General features: G+C 51.6%; 1 long non-coding RNA gene across 1 annotated transcript; it reads right to left on the bottom strand.

Moving 5' to 3' along the window:
* Window positions 1–15,438: 15,438 nt before the first annotated feature.
* Window positions 15,439–21,385, bottom strand: LOC119087970. Its single transcript, XR_005091517.1, has 3 exons — window positions 21,194–21,385; window positions 18,558–18,782; window positions 15,439–15,899 (listed from the first exon to the last, which is right to left on the bottom strand). It is a non-coding gene; the product is annotated as an uncharacterized LOC119087970 (long non-coding RNA).
* Between the last annotated feature and the right edge of the window lie 383 nt (window positions 21,386–21,768).

Raw genomic sequence — 21,768 nt, 5'->3', positions numbered from 1 at the left:
TTTCCTGGCTGCATTGTTTTCCACTTCCCACACTTTCTCAGCTCAGACCCCTGAGAACAAGCCCACTCTGGACTCCCACCATGGAAACCCACTCTGAAGTGAGGTGAGTGGCAACCTCACAGGCTTCTGAGGGTCAGTACAGCACCACTGGCTGAACCCTTGGAGAAAAGGGGGGGCGGGGGGGGGCCGCGGGGAGCTTGTTCAGGTCAAACAGGTTCATTGTGTTCAGGATTTCTTCTGAGTGAACTATGGATTTGAGCTGGATTCATGGGGTTATCACACCTCTAGGGTTCTCAGTGAGGGCAGACTGGAATACAACAGCCACTAAAATTTTACAAGAAAGAGACCAGGAGACCAAGAGGATGCTGGGTAAAGAAGCCACTTGAGTCTCGCTAGCCTCAAAGGCTATTGTGACATTTCCCCCAAAGACCTAGAAGGGAAGATGTTGAAGGTGAGGAGGAGGATGCAGGGCAGAATGTGCCTGTGTGTGTGTGTGTGTGTGTGTGTGTGTGTGTGTGTTCACATACCTCTGTGCATGTGTGTATGTGTGTGCACACAAATGTTTTCATGTGTGTGAATTGCCTAAGTGTTTGTGTTTGCATACATGTGTGTGCATGTGCCTGTGAGTGTGCATGTATGCGTGTGTGCATGTGTGTGAATGTTCTCATAAGTGTGAGAGAGTGTGCATGTGTGTGTGAATGTTCTCATGAGTATGTGTACATGAGTATGCACGCGTAGGTGCACATAAGCATCTAGATTTGGACTCCCAGCATCTAGGGAGAGTAAACACTGAAGACACACAGTCTACAACGCGTGTGTAGATTATGCCAGGACCCTGTGATAGGGGGGACTCCTGGCCCTAAGTTCTGGGCTCAGGGAGAAACTCAGGGACTCAGTGGCGTCCAGGAGCGCAGCCTCCTTCCCAGTGCCCACTGTGTCATTGACAGAGAAAGCAGCCCAGCTGGGTCTTTTCTGAGTCAACACATTTGGAACTGAGGGCTGTAAACCTTCCAGTGAAACCTGCCGATGAGCCGCCTTCCTCGGGAGCCACCAGGTTCGGGGGACGTTTAGGCAAGTCCTCAGTCCACCTCATCGGGGATGATGACTGGCAGAGCTAGAAAGGGCCGGTCAGGTTTGGGGGTGGGGGTGGGGTTGAGGGGTGCACGTGTGTGCTGTGAGTGTGTGGGCGCGTGTGGTGTGTATGCGTGTTGAAATTGCAAACTTCCCCAGGCTAACGTGATATGCAGGGCAGGCCTGCCCGCCGCCGCCGTGGGTGGTCTTCCTTGGGCCCTCTGGGGGAGATCGGATGGAGCAGGACATGAGTTTAGCAACATTTCCAATGGGGTAATGACAGCAGTAATGATGGCTGTCCCGCTTGGGAAGAGGAAATCAAAAAAGCCTACACAGCGACAAAAATAAACAAGCGTGTAACGTCGGCCCAGGAGGCCGGCCCACTCTGAACTTGAGGACATCAAAGCAGGGCTGGTTATCGGGCGTCCCAGGCTCCAGGCTCCACTGCGTCCTGCCCCTCACTTTTATCAGCCTTATGGATGTGCCCAGAAACTCACAGCAGCACAGCTGTGGCTGCCCTGCAGGATCCTGTTTCTGGAGATGCTCAGGCGGCCGGAGATAGGGAAGGACCTGCAGTGTCTCAGGGACAATGGAACCACCTACATAGAGATTCCACATTCTGAACCACAGAAAGCAGGCGGAGGATGGAGCCTCACAGCTGGGAAGGGACATGCAGCTTGTCCTGGTATGTGCTGCGTGGCCCTGAGCCAAGGGCCTCCCCTCTTGTTCAGATCGGGCGAATTACACCCAGCATTCTGGCAGTCCATGTGTGCCCAACTTCCATCATGACCAGACGTGGCATGGGGTTCCAGGAATAAGGTGAAGAAATCTGTCTCCCCATCCGCCCCCCTCCCTCCAGAGAGATGGCTCAGAAGTTAGAACACATACTGCTCTACCATAGGAGCCGAGTTTGATTCCCAGCACTTAGGTCAGGTGGCTCACAATTGCCTGTCACTCCAGCTTCAGAGGGTCCAGTGCCTCTGACCTCCACACACACCACACACATCAGGCACACACAACAGACACAAACATCTACACAATTAAAAATAAATCTCATTAAATACTGAAGAAATCAGATTTTTTAAAAAAAATCCTCCTGGTCCTTAGCCATCAGGAAAGTGTAGATTAAAACTTTGTTGAGATTCCATCTTCCCCAAGTCAGAAAGGTGATTAATAAGAAAACAAATGTTGATGGGGATATGAGGAAGTAGGATCCTTGTTCTCTGCTGGAGGGAATGGGAATGTGTCCAGCCTGGAAATGGGGTCAGCCTAGATGCCCATCAACAGATGAACGGATGAAGAAAATGTGGTACAGGCACAAAGAAGGAAATGATGTCATCTGCAGGGAAATGGACATCCCTGGGAATCCTCATCTTAAGCAGAGTGAGCCAGACTCAGGAGGAAGATACGATGGATTTTCTCTCCCACAAAATCTACATCTGAATATACATGACCTGGGATTAAGAGGACTGACTGTGTGAAAAAAGAAGAGAGATGAAGGGAAGGGAGGAGGGAACGAGAGAGGGGAAGAAAGACCAATGCCTGGCTCTGGAGAGACAGCTCAGAGGTTAAGAGCACCTGCTGCTCCGGCAGAGGACCCAGGTTTAGTTCCCAGCATCCACAGGGTGGCTCACGGCTACCTGTAACTCCAGCTCCAGAGGATCTGATGCCCTCTTCTGGTTTCCTTGGGCACTGCATCCAGGTCATGCATATCCAAACAAGCAGACAATCATTCTTAAAAGAGAGGCAGATGCCGCTTGATTTCTCTCGTACAGTATATGTTTGTATATGATAGATATCTAGATAGATAGACAGACAGATGACATTTTGGGGGTGAGGAGGACTTGGGGAAAGAACGAAAGAATGGGGGGGAGGTACAGGACAAGTGTCCAAGTATAAAAATGTCATAATGAACAACTCTTCTGTATACTAGCAAAATTAACAAAAAATTGAACAGACCAGGAAGAGGCGGGGTGTGTGCCCCTGTGGTGATGGACTGTGACTGTTGACAGTGACCGTGGTAGACACAGAAGCCTACACATCGTAAGCAGTAAGAAGCAAAATAAAGACACTGGGGGCGTTTGTGTGCTGTCTCAACGTTAATAACTTACTGTAACGCAGACCTCTGGGTTGGGGTCACCAGGGAAAGTGGCAGGACATATCACATCCCTCCCAGTTCCTTCTTATAGCCGCAGACACATGCTGAAAGGTCTTGGCAGGAATCTCCACATGGCGTCTAAAGGAGCAGGTACTGGGGGCAAAGGTGAGCGTCGAAGAGGCCACTGTGTTCGGTTCCAGGGACGCTGTGAGCCCAACCCAACCCCAGGCAGCCCTCTGAAGCCCAGGGTGGCTGACTGTGACCCCTTGGGTGCTCTAGAGATCCCCTTCAGCCTCCTGGTATCCCAGGTGTCCCTACCACTCCGTGTTCAACCTCCGCTGCCCCACAACTTTTTCCTGTTTCTCTGCCCTCTCCACTCCTCGCGTAGGACACCGGTCAGTGTCCTTCATTTTGGATGGTTTCGTCAAGGGTCCTAAACCAGGCAGAGGGTGGTGGCCCACATCTTTAGTCCCAACACTTGGGACACAGAGGCAGGAAGATCTCTGTGAGCCCAGGCCAGTCATGGCAACATAGCGAGACCCTGTCTCAATAATAATAATAATAATAATAATAATAATAATAATAATAATGTAATTAATAAACCATCTCTGCAAGAGCCCTTCTCCTAATAAGCACATCCCCAGGCCACAAGGTTGCATGTGGGCATGTCTGTGTCATGAGGGCATTTCCAGAGAGGCTTAACTGAGTGAGCAAGACCCTAACTGTGGGCAGCACCACTCCCTGGTGAATGAAGAGGAGAAGGTGAGCTGAGCACCAGCATCCATCTCTCTGCTTCCTGATAGTGGATGCCGTGTGACCAGCAGCCTCATGCCCCTGACGCCCTGCCTCCCCCGCCATGATGGACTGCACCCTTGATCTGAGAGCCGGTTAGACCCTTCCTTCCTTAAATACTTTCACCAGGCTTAACTAACACAGGTGCCATTAGCCCACTTCATGGATGAGCAAACTGAGGCTACGCAGAAACCCATCAAGAGACTTATCCAAGATTACACAGCCGGCAGGTGGTAAGGCTGGAATCCGAACACACCCCAAGGTCCCAGAGTGCAGACTCAGCCCACGAAAGCCAGAATCCCACGGTGACCCAGACACATGCAGGAGCACTCGGGTGTCCAGATAGGATGGTGGAAGTGAGCTTCCCGCACCCCTCTCTCCACACACTGGTGCCCTTCTCAGGACCCTCTGACCTGAGACACAGTCACCAAGATCCGACTATGGCATTCTTGGTCTCCGAGCTTTAAGCTTGCTAGCTGACCTGCTGGGACTTCTCTGTGTCCAGGCTCAGCTGTGTGGGTCGGCCAGTCTTCAAGCTGACACACACAGAGGTCTCTGGTACACCTGTCCCAAAGCAGCTTGGCCCTGTAGATTTGGGGCTCCCAGGGAACCCGGTGCAGCTGGCGGGGGGGGCGGGGGCTCATGTCCAAGAGGCAAAGGGTTGGGACTCAGCTTTCCACCCTGGCTGCTTCCAAGATCCCCTGAGTTGACACAGAAAGAAACGAAAACACAAGATAATCCAGTGCCACCCAGACGTGGAATCTGAATGACCGATGGGGCCCAGATATCAGCCCTTGAGGAACAATCCCCGCCGTCCTGTGCCACTTCCGCATGCCCTGTGCCTTGGGTTTGCACGTGTCAGGAGGGGGCAGGGCAGCTGGGAAGATGGATGGTATTCTTCAACACACCTGAACACAATGGGCCTGTCAGCGTTACCTGCTCTATTACTAGATAGTAACACATCACTGTCCTCGTCTCTTCCTCTTCCTCCTCCTCCTCCTCTTCTTCTTCCTCCTCCTCCTCCTTCTCCTTCTTTTTCTGTTTTTCAAGACAGGGGTTCTCTGTATAGCCTTGGCTGTTCTGGAACTCACTCTGTAGACCAGGCTGGCCTCAAAATTAGAGATCCACCTGCCTCTGCCTCCTCCCGAGTGCTGGGATTAAAGGCATGTGCCACCACTGCCGCCGCCGCCGTCGCCACCCAGTTGACCACTGTCTTCTTAAAGAAGAGATTCAGCGGAGAGAGACAGAGATGGGAACACCTTAAGCAAAAACTTAGGCAGCAAAGCAAAGAGAGATTGGAGCAGGCTGACCAGTGTGTCCTGCATTGTGAAATTCGATAAATATTTATGAGGTGTCTGGCATATTCATGAGGTGATGCGCTCTCTCTCTCTCTCTCTCTCTCTCTCTCTCTCTCTCTCTCTCTCTCTCTCATATCATGGTGGATGATGGGATTTCCACTGGAGGACATTTCTTCCCATGATCCCCTAAGGAAGCCCACCGGGGTCAGAACCACAATGAAGGTCTTCTGAGGATGCGGCTGCCTTGTTAGCCCCTACATGTGGTAAGTGGGAAAGTGCCAGGGCCCCAGTTCTGACACCGTGGGAACACGGTTTCTGCAGCTTCAGGAATGGTTATTCACGAAGTGGCTTTTTAACCATCTCAAGACACAGTCATCAGGATCCAGCTGGGGTGTCCTTGGCTTGCCTCCTAAGCAGGAGCCACAGCTGCTGAGATCTGTGGCGGTTCCTCTGTCCCCTCACATTTACCTCCTTGCCTGCCTGGTCCTGAGACCACGCACCGCCATGGGTGAGGCCCTGCACAGTGCCCTTCGGCGAATACATGCTCGGAGGGCAGTTTCTGAGGCCATTTACTTGATGTTTGCCCGTTGGGCTTCCTGCTGACGTCAGGGACTGGAAGAGCCTTACACGTTTTCACACTGGTCAGCTGGTTGATGGATGGATTGATTTCTGTGTACGTGGCGCCCTTGTGAGAGCCATGGGGCAGTGGAAATGGAGCTGTTTCTCTCCTTCCACTGCGTGGGTTCTGGGACTAGAACTCAGGGCCACAGGTTTGTCGGCATGCACCTTGACCCACTGAGCCACCCCGCTGGCCCAACTCAGCTCTTTTTGTTTCTTTTTAAAACACGGTGGTTAGATGGTTTTAAGTGACATGCACATCTTGACTTTGTGCTTCTATGGGGCAGCCCCGCCATGTCCATAGGATAGGTCACACCTTCTGCGGAGCTGAGACACTTGTCCTCCTTGTCCTCTTTGATCTCCCAGCAGCCTGGGAAGCTGCCGCCTTCTCTCACTCTCTCTGAGTGAACTGCTAGGAAGCAGACAGACAGCACCCACTGCCGCAGCTCGCAGCTCGCTGGGAACCAGGCAGCCAGGACCAGACCTCTGGCTGGGCCAGCAGTGCCTTGTGGTTGTCGTCCTCAGAGCCATCTGCCTGGACTCCCCACCCAGGCTCCCTGCATTCCAGCCCAGGCTGCCAGGCTTTGAAGTGTGACAGCTCTGGAGTCCTCCAGGAGCCTGGACTCCAGGGGCCATCTGGCTCTGATCCCATAAGCCCCAGGGAGCTGGCAGGACAGCTGGGAAGGGGGGGAGCTTCCCCCACCGTCCACAGCCCTCTTCCTGCCCTCAGTCTTCCCTATATCCCCTCCTCTAGCCCTGATTTTTCTGAGACTCCACCCTGAAGCCCTCACTGACTTTCAGCGACCCCCCCCCCCAGGCTCCTCTCTCTGCTGCCCAAGAAGGGCAGGGTCCAGGGAGGGGCTACCATGCTGCTCTGGCCAGCTCTGTTCCCATTAGGGTGACTGTTGACAGGAACATGTCACATAGGAAGATGGATGCTGGCTTTGTCCCATAAGTCCTGAGACCTCAGAGCCAGAGGTGGCCCTGAAAGGCCTTTTCTCAGTAAATTACGACGTTTATTTAGCCCTTGAAAGGTTGTATATACAGCCTGCCTGTCCCCGATGAGGTGGCCACAGCCACTCCCTCCTGGACAGCCTGGGATGCGGGTGGGGCGGTCCAGATGCGCTTTGCCCTCCAGGGAGGTGCTTCAGGCCAGCTTGCTTCCAATGCCCCACTTTGGGCATTTCTTCAAGGACCCAGAACGCCTTACTCTTGCTCCCTTAATTCAATTCAGGGTCAACAGCATGCTACAGCTTCACCACAGCACCAAGAGCCCCAAAGCAGAGCCTCGGCAGCATCCCACACAGGTTCCCACGCAGGTTCCTGGAAGGGCCTCAAAGGTGTTCTTCCACGAGTGCCCGCCACGTACTAAAGTCCTTCCACTGGGACTCAGCAGCCTCACTTTCAAGACAGGAAGCTGAAACTGGGAGAGGTAGAGGGCCTCCCTGGGAACGGTGGTGGCATCTGAACCTGAGGAACTGCCATCTCTTGGGGATGGTGACTATACAGCTTCTCTGGAGACCCTGCTGATCATCCCTCATGATTGTCACATGGACCCAGAAGCAGGGTGTGTTCTCCTGCAAGCCTAAGCTGATGATTTGGGCCCCTCCTCCTCTCCAGTGGGAGTGGGGAATGGCAGTTGCTGGGAACCAGGCTACCTGTCCCCTACTAAAGACACAGAGCAAACTTGGGGTCCAGCATCTCACCAGATCTCTGAGCCGCAGGCAGAATTCAGCAAAGCTGTGTGCACAATTGTCCCAGGTGTTGCACCCCCCCACAACAGCCGAAGCTGCCCATCCACAGTGGACAGACAGCATGTGGTCTGTCTGTTACACGGAGCAGGAAGAAGGAGAAGCGGACTGTCACCCAAATGAACCTGTAAAGGCTGTGGGCAGTGAGGGAAGCCAGATGCAGAAAAACCACATATTGAATAATTCCATTTACGTAAGATGTCCAGAGCAGACAAATCCACAGAACACAGACAGTTCAGTGGTTTTCAGGGCCGAGCAGAGGGTGGGAGGATGAGAAATGGTAGCTGTTGGATCCCAGGCATCCTTTGGGTGCTGAAAAAGTTCTAGGAATAGTGGCCAAGGTTATGGACGCTCAGGACACGGAATGTCATTGTTCTATGCCCTTAAAGATGGTCATTCTGACGGTGTGCTTATATTTCTCACCAGTTAAAAAACTATTCACTACTAAGCTCCCGCCAGCAGGAAGTAGACACCAGGTCCCCTGAACAAAGAGCTCTGGTTGCATTTCCTAGGCAATGCAAGGATGCAAGGGTGCAGCTCCGACCACTGACAACCCCCTGTTGCCTGGTGTCCGGCTCTCCACATCCTCTATGACCGGGCTCCGGTCCTTTTGATTAATAGGCTCCCAACACTGGTTAGCTCATGGCCACAAAGCAGAGGAGCCATTCCCCAGGTCCCAGAGCTCGGCTTAGGTCAAGCTGCTTGCGACCCACCCAGGGATTTGCAAGCCTTCTTCCAGCCGTCCCTGAAGGCCTCCTTCCCAGCCCCTGATCCCCACCAGGCCTCTCCAATGGGTGCAAGAGGAGGTGACAGAGATGAAGTCCAACCTCAAGCCCTAAGCACTGCAAAGGGAACTGTTGGACCCCTCACTGGATGAGCACCCATTTCTCATTAATGTAGTGAGCACTGCTTTGGGGTACCCAGGGCAAGATGAAGGTACTCAGACATGAGGTTAGTTATTTCCAAACAAACTGGTGAACAGAATTCCCTGGTCCTTCAACTGGCCAAAAAAATAAATGGTTAAAAGTCATAATGCCCAGTGTTGGTGAAGTCACAGAGGAATGAGTGTTTTCAGGTTTTGCTCATAGACACACTACCAAATTTACAGCCTCTCCGAGGCATGGTTTGGTGGTGTGTGCCAGGAGCTCCCAAAGGGTCCACTCCCTGTGATCTGAGGCTGCTCCAGCTAGGATTTATGGAGGGAAGCAGACAGGCAGGTCTACACAGATGTGTGTGTAAGGATCTAGCGGGAGACCATATTATTAAGGTCGATACAGTCTAAGTGTGTGGCCACATGGGATAGTCTACCTAGCAGACACAAAAATACATTCCCCCGGAGCCTCGTGCCACAGCTTGGCCCAGGGCAGAGTCTCCTGCCCTCTCTGGACTTTGCCTTCTTTATTTCCACCACAGGATTGGCTTTTCAGTTGAAAAAAAAATGTATTTTCAAACAATGGTTCCAAAAATGAAAACAGTTTGTGAGAAAAGACATGCCTGTCGCATAAGGCTTAGAGGTTGAAGCAGGAGGATTGCCCTGAGTTTGAGGCCAATCAGAGCTATATAGTGAGTTCACAGATAGCCTGGAATATATTACAAGAGCATCTCAAAACAAAACAAAACAAAAAAAAACAGAAAATCATTCTAAGGCAAAAATATTTCCTTGTTAATTATTATTAGGAGGGTGTGACACAAGTTGCTATAACTCTGTGGAATCAGTTCTCTCCGTCCACCTTTAGGTGGGTCCCAGGGACCAAACTTGCCTTATCAGTCTTCACAGTAAGTGTTCTACCCACTGAACCACCTCACCACCACCCAAATCCTTCTTGATAATGAAGCTCTGGGTTGCTCTGTCCTTTCCTAAGCTGGACGGAGGGGGAGTAGTTTATGCACTATGGAATTGGAGAGGGTTTGCCTCCCATCTTCGGGAGAAGGATCAGCCCAGGGCTCTGAGTTCAATTTCTGCCTGACCTGGCTGGCTGCGGCCCTGCCAGGACCACCTTGTGTAACTCTAACACCGGCTTACTGTCCATCTCTAGGCAGCATGGCCCTCGCACTTTCTCTGTGCCTCAGTTTCTCCAAGTGAGGCACTTCCTGATCAGCATTCCTGAGACCCTATCATCCCAGGTCCATCAAAACTGTCAAGGTTTTTGCCATCCCTGCTTGCTCATCTTCATTCTTAGAAAATACTTATTAGATGTATTTGTTTTATTTTATGTGTGAGAGTTTGTGTGTATGTATGTGTGTGTACCACATGCATGCTGGGTGCCCAGGGAGGTCAGAAGAGGGCATCCATCAGATGCCGTGGAACTGGAGTCAGGGATGGCTGTGAACCATGTGGATACTGGAAATCAAACCCTGGTCCTCTGCAAAAACAAGTGCTTTCTTAGTCACTGAACCGCCTCGTTTTCTTGGTTAAATCAGTTCACTTTGATTTTAAATCAATATTTAAAAACCTTGCTATGGTCTTGCAAGTAAGAAAGAATCAAACAACAACATAACTATGTATTCAATGAAAATGAAAACAAAACAGTTATTGGGTTTTTTTTGTCTAGTTTTTTGTTGTTGTTATTGATGGTGTTGGGTTGTTTTTTGTTTTGTTTTGTTTTTTGAGACAAAGTCTAGTGTAGCCAAAGCTGACCTTAACTTCACTGTGTAGCTGAGGCTGACCAGGACATTTGGCCCTCCTGCCTCCACCTGGGATTAGCGGAGTACACCACCAGGCCCAGTTTACACGGTGGATCGACCCAGGGCTTTGTGAATGTCCAGAGGAGTGGCTCTATAAACTGAGTCCAACGCCCATTCCAGCGTTACTGAATTCTAATGACAGGGCTGCCTGGTGGCCTTGGCCTCCAGGGACACAGAGGGGCCGAGACACAGTCACTCCGAAAGGGCATTTGTCTTTCATTTAAGAAGGGTAGAAGAGAAGCCACCAGGCCACAGGGAAGTCACGGGCAGTTCCCCACGGAGTCCAGCGGCAGAGGCGGCCCTGCAGAGCACTCTCCTTGCGCCCCCCTGAGTCCCCAGCTTCCTGGGCTGAGGCTGCCATGGTTTTCATTAGTCCGCAGAACAAAGGAGGGTGCGAAGCTGTTTGTTATTTCACGTCAGCAGAATTAGCGGCGGCTTTACGCTTGGTGCTCGGTAGTGTTCCCCACTCCAGAAACCTGGCCTCGCCAAGCCATGCAAATTGCTCTCAAATCTCTTATTAGGAGAGGCTCTTAACTGTTGAAAGATCACAGGCCACCAAGGGGCCAGAGAAACCACAGAGGCTCAGAAAGCAGGGCAGAGTCCGGGCACAGCGCTGGCTTCCCGGGGTACCTGGGGCTGACAGTGTAACTTCCCAGGGACACTAGGCCTGAGCTCCACCCACAGCCCCACCCTGCACGCGGGGGAATGCCAAGCACATGGTATAGATTCCTAAATAAATGGCCCAGAAAGGTTATGCAGCTCTGTAAGAAAACACCCTCCTTCCTCCGTTTAGAAATGTTGAGCAGGGCTTGGGGACAGAGCACTTGCCTAGCGCGTGTGGTACCCTGGGAAAGCCTCCCTATGGCAAGAGTGAATACATAAAATGTAGGTAAATAGAGCCCACTGAAAGCTCCTGCATTGGGCATCGTGGGTACATGAGCCCAGCGGACAAAGTTGCAACCTCACAGAGCATGCTCTCGAGGGTCCAACTGTATCGGGTGCGGCTGTATGAAGTGCAGGGCAGCAGCAGCAGCAGCAGCAGCAGCAGCAGCAAGCATTCTCGGGATGAAACGGGTGGATGCTGTCAGCAGCCTGGCGAGGACTTGGTGTTGTAGCTATGAGAGATGTCACCAGGGCAAATTATGTCAGAGGATTTCCCTGTGTTATTTCTCAAAGCTGCATGCAGATTGATAATGATCTCATAATCATTTTAGAAAAAGCAAAACTATATTTTGCAGAAGCCGAAGTAAGAATATATAGTAGTAATAATAACTCCATCTTACTGAGCGGCAGGGAGCCTAATGGTCAGTGCTGAGTCACACCACCCGGGGTTCACCACACAGCTCTACAGGGAACCGACCACCAGACTGACCACCAGCGAGTGAAGCTACCGCTAGAGCCTCGGCGTTGTGTCTGAAGCTTGACGATGTCACACTTCTGCTATTTAACTCTTCGTTTGTTGTTCTTACAACTGCGGAAAGTTCTAGAAGGCTGTGGGCTGGGCCGCCAGCAGTAAGTCACTTCATCCTCTTGGTCGCCCTTCCAAGGGGACACCGAAGGAGTCTGAGGGACATAGAGGGTGTCGAGGTCTCCTACAGACCACCCTCCCTGAGCCGTGAGGCAGGTGTGGAGCCACATTCAGACCCTGGCTCTTGAGTCCACCCCCACTGAGGCAAAACAGAGGCATCTGTCCTTCTGCCATTCTGGGACTACAGGGTCCCTTGTACAGCTTCCTGCCACTCTGGGAGAAGCCTTTGTGCTTTCCAGGATCGGAGGTGTAGAACTCAACTCCTCCCCATACCTGCTCAGCCTCTCCTTGCCTCAAGCCTCAAGCTTTGTCCTAGCAAGGGCTGACTTGGCATCTCCAGATTATTCCTTCTCATCTCTCTGAGAACACAGATCCCAGTCCATCAGGAAAAGAGGGGGCGTCAGTACAGAGCCTGGAGTGCAGAGGGAAGGACAGTCACACGGTTAGGTGACTGTGGTGTGAGCCAGCTGGTGGTAGTGGGGACTTGGGGCCCAGGAAGGAAAAAGGCTCCAAAAAATGAAGTAATGACCTGCAGCTCTGGCCACCCCACCCAAGAAACCATGTCCACCCTGCACCATACTCTCCGCCGGCTCCTGCAGAGCACAGGAGCCCCATAAGCTGAAGATGGGGTTCTGGGGCTTTCTAGCTGTATGTCTTGGCACAGGGGTCACCTGGGCCTCACTAACTCCATCTGTAAAATGGGCACAAAATAATGTCTGGCCACGGGGAAATACTCAAAACTGTGACACTCCAGCACAGCCCCATTCACCAGCTGCTGCATGCTGCTGAAGTGGTGAGTTACAGGAAAGGTACGGAGCGGGCTCATCTTGGTCACAAGGAGTTTTGGACAGTAAAGCCTCCGTGTTGGGGAGGGCCATAGAGGGTCCCCTCTGCCATGACCACTGAGAGTGGTAGAGCAGAGCAGTCACCTTGGACAGACACCCCTCCCTGGGAGGTCCATCCTACTTTCCCAAGGGTCAAATGCAGACTACTCTGTGCCCCATGCCTAGAACATTCTGGTCACCTGCTGTGCCGCTAGGTCAAGACAAGCCCAGGCCAGACAGGCACCTTTAGAGCGAGCAGGCTGAAGCAGGCAGTGAAGAGGTGAGGCCTTAAGCTCCAGGCTGTGTCTCCACACACTCCCGGCCACATCTGGGAGCTGGGGGGGGGGGGGGCGTGGAGGCTGCCAAGGTCTTCGGACTTCCCTGAGCACAGACCACAGGCAGACCCTCCACTGTGAAAGTTGTCCACCGTGTGGGGATGACAAGGATGAGCGGCCCAGCAGGGGCGGGGCTCTGCAGAGGCAGCTGAAGCAGAGCAGGCTCCCGGGGAGGTGAGATGCCAAATGGTGCTGGGGTGGAGATCACAGAGTCCCATCTTCCTGGAAGCCCTCTCCCACCCTTTCTTCTCCTCAGTACTCTCTGGAAAGCAGGGCTCCCTTGACCCCACCCCCCACCCAGCCCTTCATCTGCTCATCTAGCCCTGCTGGCCTCTCCTCAGTTTCCCAACCCACCCCCCATCCCCACAGCTATCTCCCCCACCTCCCTCTCTCAGAGACCTGTCGCCTCCTTCTCTCTCCCGGTCTCCTCGGGTCCCAGGCCGCCTGCAGACCCAGCCCGCCAGGCTTTGATGCCCTGAGGTGTAAGATTGCTGCCATCCCCTGCAGAAGGAAAGCCAGGCTCCTGTGCATTGATTGATTGCAGTGGCTCTGGCCTTCTAAAGCAAGGAAGGAGGGTGGGGGGGACAGGCGTGCTGCCCACCCTGGCGCTGTCCCTCCTGCCTGGCAAGGACCTTCACGTGAAACCCAGAAGGAATGCTAGCCCGAGAGTAAGATGAGGAGCCAGGACCCCGCTTTGAGCCGGGGGCTTTTCCCTATGTTGGAATTGCGGTTGGAGCTGATGTCCCTGGTGTTCTGCTCAAAGTGTGAGCGGTTAGGGGTGTCTGTCATCAGGCTATCAAAAGCAGGCTAAGATGCCCTGCCAGGTGACAGGTGATCCTCCAGTGGTCCTGAAATACACCTGGCCCCTAGAGGGCGCTCCAGAGTCCCCCGCCACCCCACCACTTTCAGCCAGGTATTTGAGACACTGTCAGCTGGGGCTTAACGGACAACCTCAGTGTCTTAACAGGAAGGGATCATGCTGGGTCTCCCTGAGTCAGAAAAGTGAACCCAACACAGTCTTATCTGTGTTGGGAGAGGGTTACAGGTTCCCAGGCAGGGATTTTGCAGGGTGATCCGGCCATTACTGGGAAGGGAGCTTGGGTAACATTTTCCTAGGAAATCTGTCAGCTTGGCTCTGTGGGGCCTGTGCGTCCTGCTGGCTGTGGCTGTCATTCGACAAGAATCATAAAGAGATGAACAAAAGTGTCACCTTTGTTTTTGAAGCACCTTGTATTCCAAGGGCATTTTTAAAGAATGAAACGAGACCGTGGACTGGCCAGATGGCTCAGCAGATACGGGTACTTGGTGCCAAGCCTGATCCTAGAACCCATGGTGGAAAGAGAAAACTGACCTCCACAGACTGTCTTCTGACTTCCACACCAGAGCCATGACACATGTGCACGGACACACCACACACACACACACACACACACACACACACACACACACACACACGTAATTACACACGTAATTTTAAAAACATTTTTTAAGAATGAAGGAAGCCGGGGTTGGGGATTTAGCTCAGTGGTAGAGCGCTTGCCTAGCAAGCACAAGGCCCTGGGCTCGGTCCTCAGCTCCAAAAATAAATAAATAAATAAAATTAAAAAAGAATGAGCCGGGCGTGGTGGCGCACGCCTTTAATCCCAGCACTCGGGAGGCAGAGGCAGGCGGATCTCTGTGAGTTCGAGGCCAGCCTGGTCTACCAAGTGAGTTCCAGGAAAGGCGCAAAGCTACACAAAGAAACCCTGTCTCGAAAAAACCAAAAAAAAAAAAAATTAAAAAAGAATGAAGGAAGCCATTGTAACTTTCTCCTACATGGCAGCCTCCTCTACAGTGTGGGTGCGCCCTCCACTTTGCGGTGAAGGTCCAAAGAGCGGCCCTCAGCTGGCCCTATAGTCAGTCAGAAGATTCTGATGTGTAGGAGAGGGACCCAGGGACAGGCGCTCACTATGGGGACACACTAGCAATCTCCCTGAACTTACAGAGAGAGAAAACATGGCGTGGGAAAGTGGCCAGCATCAGAGTGATGGGCTCCGACCTTCCCAGCCTCGGCGAAGACCCCAGACCCTAGCTCCACGCTGGCCCCGCAAGCATAGAAACGTCTCCAGGGAACCACACGTATCCAGCAAGTTCACAGATGTGACAAAGGAGCAGCACTTTGGATCCCAAACGACTTTCCTGTTTTGAGCACTCCCATCTGAGATCTCGAAAATAAAACTTAAAACGTAAATATGGAGGTATCCATTAGGAACCGGCTTAGGTCTGATGACAACTGGGGTCCCTTACTTTCCCTGCTCCAAGATGGGAAGACATCATCCCCACACGCAGAGTCCTCGGCCCCTGCTTGTCCCCCGCGTCCCTGCCTCAGCCACGCTGCACTGTGTCTTAAGAATAAGCCAGAAAACACGGGTCACTTGCCTTCCATTTATTATGTCACGTTAGCAGTTTCAGTAGCTACCTAGAATCCTTTCTGTCTTTGTTTCAGACACAGAGGAAAATGCTCCTGAGGGGGAGCAGGGTGTACTTTTGACCACGGTCAAGAGCAAATTTCCCTGCACCCGGACAAAGCTTGAGACACGCAGGCGGCCAGATCCTTAATATCAGGTTTAAAATATTCTTCCAGTGAGCTTGCTGCTTGAGACATTCTAAACACCCTTTATTTAATAATGTCCCATTTGACTCATGCGATTTAAATATTTGCTCCCATCAGCAATCATTTGATCCCTGCTTCATTTCCAGCCGAGGACTAATTTCTCTGGGTTATTTTTCTTTGGAGCTGGGTGAGTCCCGAGGCAGGGCGGCTCTGGGCTCTGTGGAAAGGGAACCCGGCCGGCCGGCTATGAGCAACAGCTTCCCGAGGGTTTTATGATGTTTATGTGGCAGTCCTCACATCTACCGACTGAAGACAGAAGATATCATTTAGAAGACTACTATAGCCAGATAATCAGAGTGAGATTTTTAAAAATAGAATATCAAAATGTGAAGGAATTCATAATAAAGAGGTGATTTGGGCAGGGAATACACCCTGCTGTCAATCCACCATTGGGATATTTTTGTGACAACTTTCGAAACATCTGTGGATGCCCATTCGTTACCAGTTAAGGTTCTAAGAAGGAAAGAGGAATGAGATTTTATTTTAAATTTCAGTCTACTATGTTACTATGTTTAAAAAATAATGAAAGAAAGAAAAGAAAACTCACTTTGATTTGCCAACTTTGGGGACAGTTCACTAGTTTTGTTTTAGACTAGATTTTTTTTTTTTTTTGGTTACTGGTGTTAAATATGCTGTGTGTTAACTTAACTAATGCAGTATTAAAAAACAAACCTTGCGTTTTATCTCTTCATGCTGCCTTCACAAATAGCAGGCTTCCCCTTTGAGGGGTCATAAAGCCATCCTTAACCCCACAGACTCCGGATGAACTGACAGCCCTCCCTGGTCCAGCGCCGGGTGAGCCGCCTGGGCGATGAGGGAGAGTCGGGGGACTCTGACCTTATCTCGGCAACTTCTGCACAGGGGCTCTGCTCCCACAGGGAGGGGGTGTTCTGGTGAAAGCAGCAGCTACGACTGGAGGGTGCCACCCCACCGCCTGAGCCCATGTCCTGACCTGACGTGTTTACCGTGAGGTGATTTACGGCGCCCAGGTGTTGGCTTGGGAAACATCTCTGCAATCGGACAGACCTTAACAGTCGGTGAGTCCAAAAGACATTTAAAAATAAAAATGTGCTGGTCCAGAGCAGGTTCTTCCCCTGTGACTTTAGTACGGGGTGGGGGGTGGGGGGGCTAACAGCCACTTTGGCCCAGCATGGCTGCACTGGCCCCACGGGGGAAATCTCTCAAGCCATCCCAGGCTGGTTTCACCCCTTAATTTCCAATCATCACCTTCTTCGTAGCTTCACGGAACAGAATGGCATCCTTGACTTCCCAGGGCTTCCCACCCAGTGCTGCCAAGCAGTTTGAATAAGGCATCTGGGGAAAGTGGGCTTGCTCCCCAGCTCCCCAGGGGAGCCTGGTTGGCATTCTGCTTTTAGGATCCCCTCTGGAGAACTGAATCCTGTCTCCTTTGCTGGCTTTGCCTGCAGGTGACTGGGAGATTATTTAGCATAGTTTCCTGACTTTGGCCATGACAACCCAAGCAAGCCTCAAAAACAGACTCTGGGATTTAAGTGTGGCCTTTTTAGTTTGGTTCCAAAAACATACTTCAATTTTTGTTTTGTCATTCTGAACTCACCAACGTTTAAAGGAATTTGGATATTTCTTCTATGTCTCTTTTTGCACTGTCCTGTCTTTCCTTCAGATATCGCTGACACTCAGGAACTGCTTGTGGATGTGTGGGTACCCACAGGAGTGGAGGATGAGTCTTTGCTTCTGTTCTCATTTTTGGAAATAACTTTCCTACGGATCTCAGTGGTGTTCGGCTGATGTGAGGAGCTCATTTAGTCTTAGCTGGGTTCTTTCCCTTTTTTCTACCCTTAATGAAATGAAAGAGCTATCTTTTGCCTCCCCCCGCAAAAGATCCGCAGACAGAAAGCATGTGGTTGATTGCAGTGAGTTAGAGTGCAGGGGCCATTCGATGCGGCCGTGGCAAATGGCATAATTTAAGTCTTTTAAGCCAAAGATTTGAATGCTAACAAATTTCCTTTAGAAAAGGATTTTAGCCTCTCCCTGCATGTGTTCCTCTCTCCCTGGGCTCTAAATATACATCCCTCTCCAACATTTAAAAAAAAAATTGATTTGCCGTCGTAGGCACGGGAACTAGCGTGATTGTTGAAAATTGCTAGCCCTGGGGCAAGTGGGGGATATCCAGCAATAAAACAAAAACTTGTATTCACAAACGTCGGCGGCTGGCAGCAGCTGGTTCGGGACGGTGGCTGCCCGGCTCTGCTGTGCTCTGCCTCCTGTGGCGGCTGCTCCGACGCGGTGGAAACTCTTTTAAGGAAAGACCATCTCTTTGCGGCGCCCACACACCTGCATGTCTGCCTTAATGCAGAGGGGACGCCCAGGCGGATGGCAATGGGTGATCACAGACTGACGAAAACTACGTGTGGTGTGGCCGCCGCTGTTTTTAATGACCGTGGAGAGGATCAGCATGATGCTGCGTGGCCTGAAAACAAGCCCACGGCACTCTGCAGCTCCATTTAGTTAACCTCTGCTGGAGCTGCCCAGCCCCAGCCAAGCAGGTGACTATGGAAAGATTTTTTTTTTAATTGTAAATTACAAGGATTAAAAAAAAAAAAAAAAAAAAAAAAAAAAAAAAAAAAAAAAAAAAAAAAAAAAAAAACCTAAATGCCAATGCCATTGGAGGTGAGTGGAGAGATTCAGGGCCTGGTAAACGGCTAAACAGATTTAGTAGCCTTACTTAACATATAAACATCTGAAAACTGTTTCCTGTTTAAGAAAAAAAAAAAGTCTAGGTAGGCGACTTCAAGCTTTTTTTTTTTTTTGATTAACAAATGTGAATTGTACATCGTTGTGGGGTAAAAAAATGATCCACGCTTGGTGGTCTTCCAAAGCTCCGTGTATGGGAGAGAGAGAAAAAAATACAAAAATAAACGTTACCTCTCTCTCTCAGGGTGGGCAATGCCATTTCTCCAGGCGTCGAGGGCTCTGGCTAATGTTAGCGCTGTCACTGCAGGCAGAATCCCCAGGGCCTGCGAGTCTCATTCCTCAAATGCCTAGTGCTGGGCCCTATCTCCAGGCCGTGGACTCAGCTCTGCAGGCCGGTCACCCCATCAAGTGGCCTGGTCCATGGCCCTTCTAGACCCCGGAGGTCCCCAGCAAGACCTGCAACCGAGGGGAAAACAGAGAATATTAATGTGCTGCCTCAGCTAGAGGCCACAGCAAATTGGTGCTCGGCCCACGGGGACAAAGCGCCAGCTGCAATTTGTTCCTCGGAAAAGAGCTTAGGGGTTCTGGCACTTTCTGACAAGATACGTTTTATAGGATTTGTGCTAAAATTTGATATTAGATGTTAGGAACTGCAGTTTAACGTCTCCAATGATAACAACAGCAGCTGGGACCTTTAACAACTATGGGGGTCCTTTCTAGTCCAGAGTTCCACAATAAAAGCTATTTATGTCAGGCACCTTATAAGGGAAAGATTTTGCCCTAAAGTCAATATAACATATAATACTTTTTGTATTTGGATAAGGGGAAAACTCCATGATCAGGGGTGTATATTGGTTTGGGTTTGGCTGTTAGACATGTGGGGGTTGTGGATATGGAAAACGTGCCTCTCCTGCTTTAGTGTGCAAATCCACCAGGCATCTCTCTTTCCACGCCATTTGTTCTTCGACAACAAAGGTCGCTTCGTTATTCATCTTTTATTTGTTTTTCCCAGTCCTGGTGGTGAGCAGACAGGAATTGGTGGGTTTGATTTGATTTCTACAATTTCCAAGCGCACCCCGCATTAACCCCTGGTTGTTGGAAAGTGAAGGTTCTCTTATTTCTAGTAACAATTTGGTTGGGGGGATGAAGGCGTGTTTTAGCTCCACAGAGGAAAGCCTGTCAGTATCTTATGGGGTAAAAAATAAAATCTTGCCCAGTGAAGGAACGGTGACCTGACGCTCACTCCAGTGTTTCCAGCCTGCTCTTAGGGGTGCTCCTGCCTCCCCACACTTTCCCTGGACTCAGCACCCCAGAGTTTTCTGAGGAAATGGATGAGCAATTCTTGCTCACAGTGGGAACCTGGAGCCAGCACACAAGGCCTGTCCAGCAGGGGCTGCTCCGAGCGGCCCAGCTCCCTCCTTATCTCTTCAACTCAGACAAAGAGCAGGACATCCTGGAGACAGACGGGCACCCCAATTAGCCGAGTCCAGGGGTTCACGGGTGTCTCACGCCACGCACAGCTCTGCTCCTTGGGTCTCTTTAGCCAGCGGGCAGCATGATCAGGAGTTACACAAATGCTCGGGGTAGGGGGTGGCTCCCTCCCTCACATGCTCTGGGCTCCTGGGGCTGCCCCCACTTCCCCCACAACGACATGGAAGCCCTGTTTGCTGGGGAACTGGTGAAACTCACTCGGAGCCGTCAACAGCTCCCTGTTCTCAGCAATAAGCAGCCTCCGGGCTCCTGCTCTGTGACCACAACTGAACTGGAAGGACAGACAGACAGACAGGCTTTGAAAACTGACTCAGGCTTCTCCCCTTGCCTCCTGCTCCAGGCTGGACCAAAAGTGGTCTTTTTTTTTTTTTTTTTTTTTTTTTTGGCTTTAGAATACGGGGGAGGGGTACCAGACCGTGCTGCTGTCTACAGTTTTATACCCTAGACACCAGTAGCATAGAGGAGAACCCCCCCACACCCATGTCAGTGGTGGGGAAGAGCAGCAGGTGGAACTTGATGCTGGGAATGTGCTGTTAGTGATAGCCTTGATTCTGGGAGGGACAGGAAGGTGGCAGAAGCCAGTTGCAAATCCTCTTCAGGTGACTAGGAAGCCATTAGGTGCAGGTGCAAGTTGTCCCCCACCCTGCAGATCTTGGTGTCAATATCACTGTTCATTCTTGTCACCGGAAAAGATGGAGGAAAACAAGGAGTTCCTAACAGCCCCGTGGGAGGCGAGCCTGTGGGGCGCAGAGAAGCTTACTTAACCAACAGCCCTGCTGGGCAGGGTCTGCCATGCTCCTCATTTTGTAGCTAGGGAAACTGAGGCAAGGACCAGACTGATGGATCCTGACAAAGGCTATAAGGCAGGAGGGAGGTGACTGTGCCCCAGGATGTGGTGACAGGAGTTTGCTAGCTGTGGCCAAAGCCAGGACATTCTGCTGCCCGGGCAAGTCACTGGGTCACACTGAGTCTGGAATGCCCATCTGTGAGGTCTCAGAGGCAGTGGTCCCCGATAGTAGCTGTCATCAAAGGTGCATGAACAGGGAGTAAACAGCATGTGACTCACTGGAAGTGCTCAGCAGACACTAGCCACTGTGACCTGGGTACAGCCTGCTGCCTCCTAGCAGTCATGGCCGCAGGTCTTGCCTCAGGAATCAAGCTGGGAACTGTGGATGTGTTCTTGGATGCCCCCACTAGCCAAGCTGCAAGGCCAGTGCCGTGGCATACCCTCGCATGGCATACCCTCAGCCAGGCTAGCTGAATGTGATGGTGTCAGATGCCCTCAAGTGCCAGCTGAGGGTGGGCACCATACCCCATGCTCCAGCCTTTCCCAGGGGAAGCCTACCAACACCCCCACAGTCAGCCCCAAGCCTCACCGGAGTCATCATGGAAACCAGATCTTGACACGGTGTCACAGAATGACCACAGGGGACCTGAGGGGATCTCGGCCACCCCACTCTAGCTGTCCATTGGCTCCGATCGTGTCTGTTTGGACACAGAACTCTTTTCCACCTTCTACAAAGCCCTCCTGCCCATGATCTTCCAGCATCACATGGAGGCTGAGCAGTGAGCCCCAGGAATAATAAACAGCCCACATCCTGTGGCCAGCTCCCAGGCAGGCCTAGGGCTCTCCTCACGGCCAGCCAGGGCTCTGACACTGAGGCCAGGAAGTAGCCGCAGGGGGCTTGAGAGCTGAGGCCTGGAAGCCCCAGAACCAAACCCTACTTCTGTCTTCCACGGGCGGGCAGTGCTCACCCGGTTGCTTGCTCTGTCTCCATCCCAGTTTCCCTAAACATCATAGGGTGACAGCGAAGCCTTGGGGGGGACATCTCCTGGTCTCAGAAAATGCATTACTATCTACCCAGACGACACGAGGGAAACAGTGATGATGCAGAGAGTGAGAACTGGCTTTTAAAGACGGGACAGCCACTCTACCATCGAAAGGTCAGTG

Source organism: Peromyscus leucopus, chromosome 5, assembly GCF_004664715.2.
Source record: "Peromyscus leucopus breed LL Stock chromosome 5, UCI_PerLeu_2.1, whole genome shotgun sequence".
Lineage (NCBI taxonomy): Eukaryota > Metazoa > Chordata > Mammalia > Rodentia > Cricetidae > Peromyscus > Peromyscus leucopus.
The sequence above is the reverse complement of the archived record's forward strand: the minus strand, read 5'-3'. Positions and strand labels throughout refer to the sequence as shown.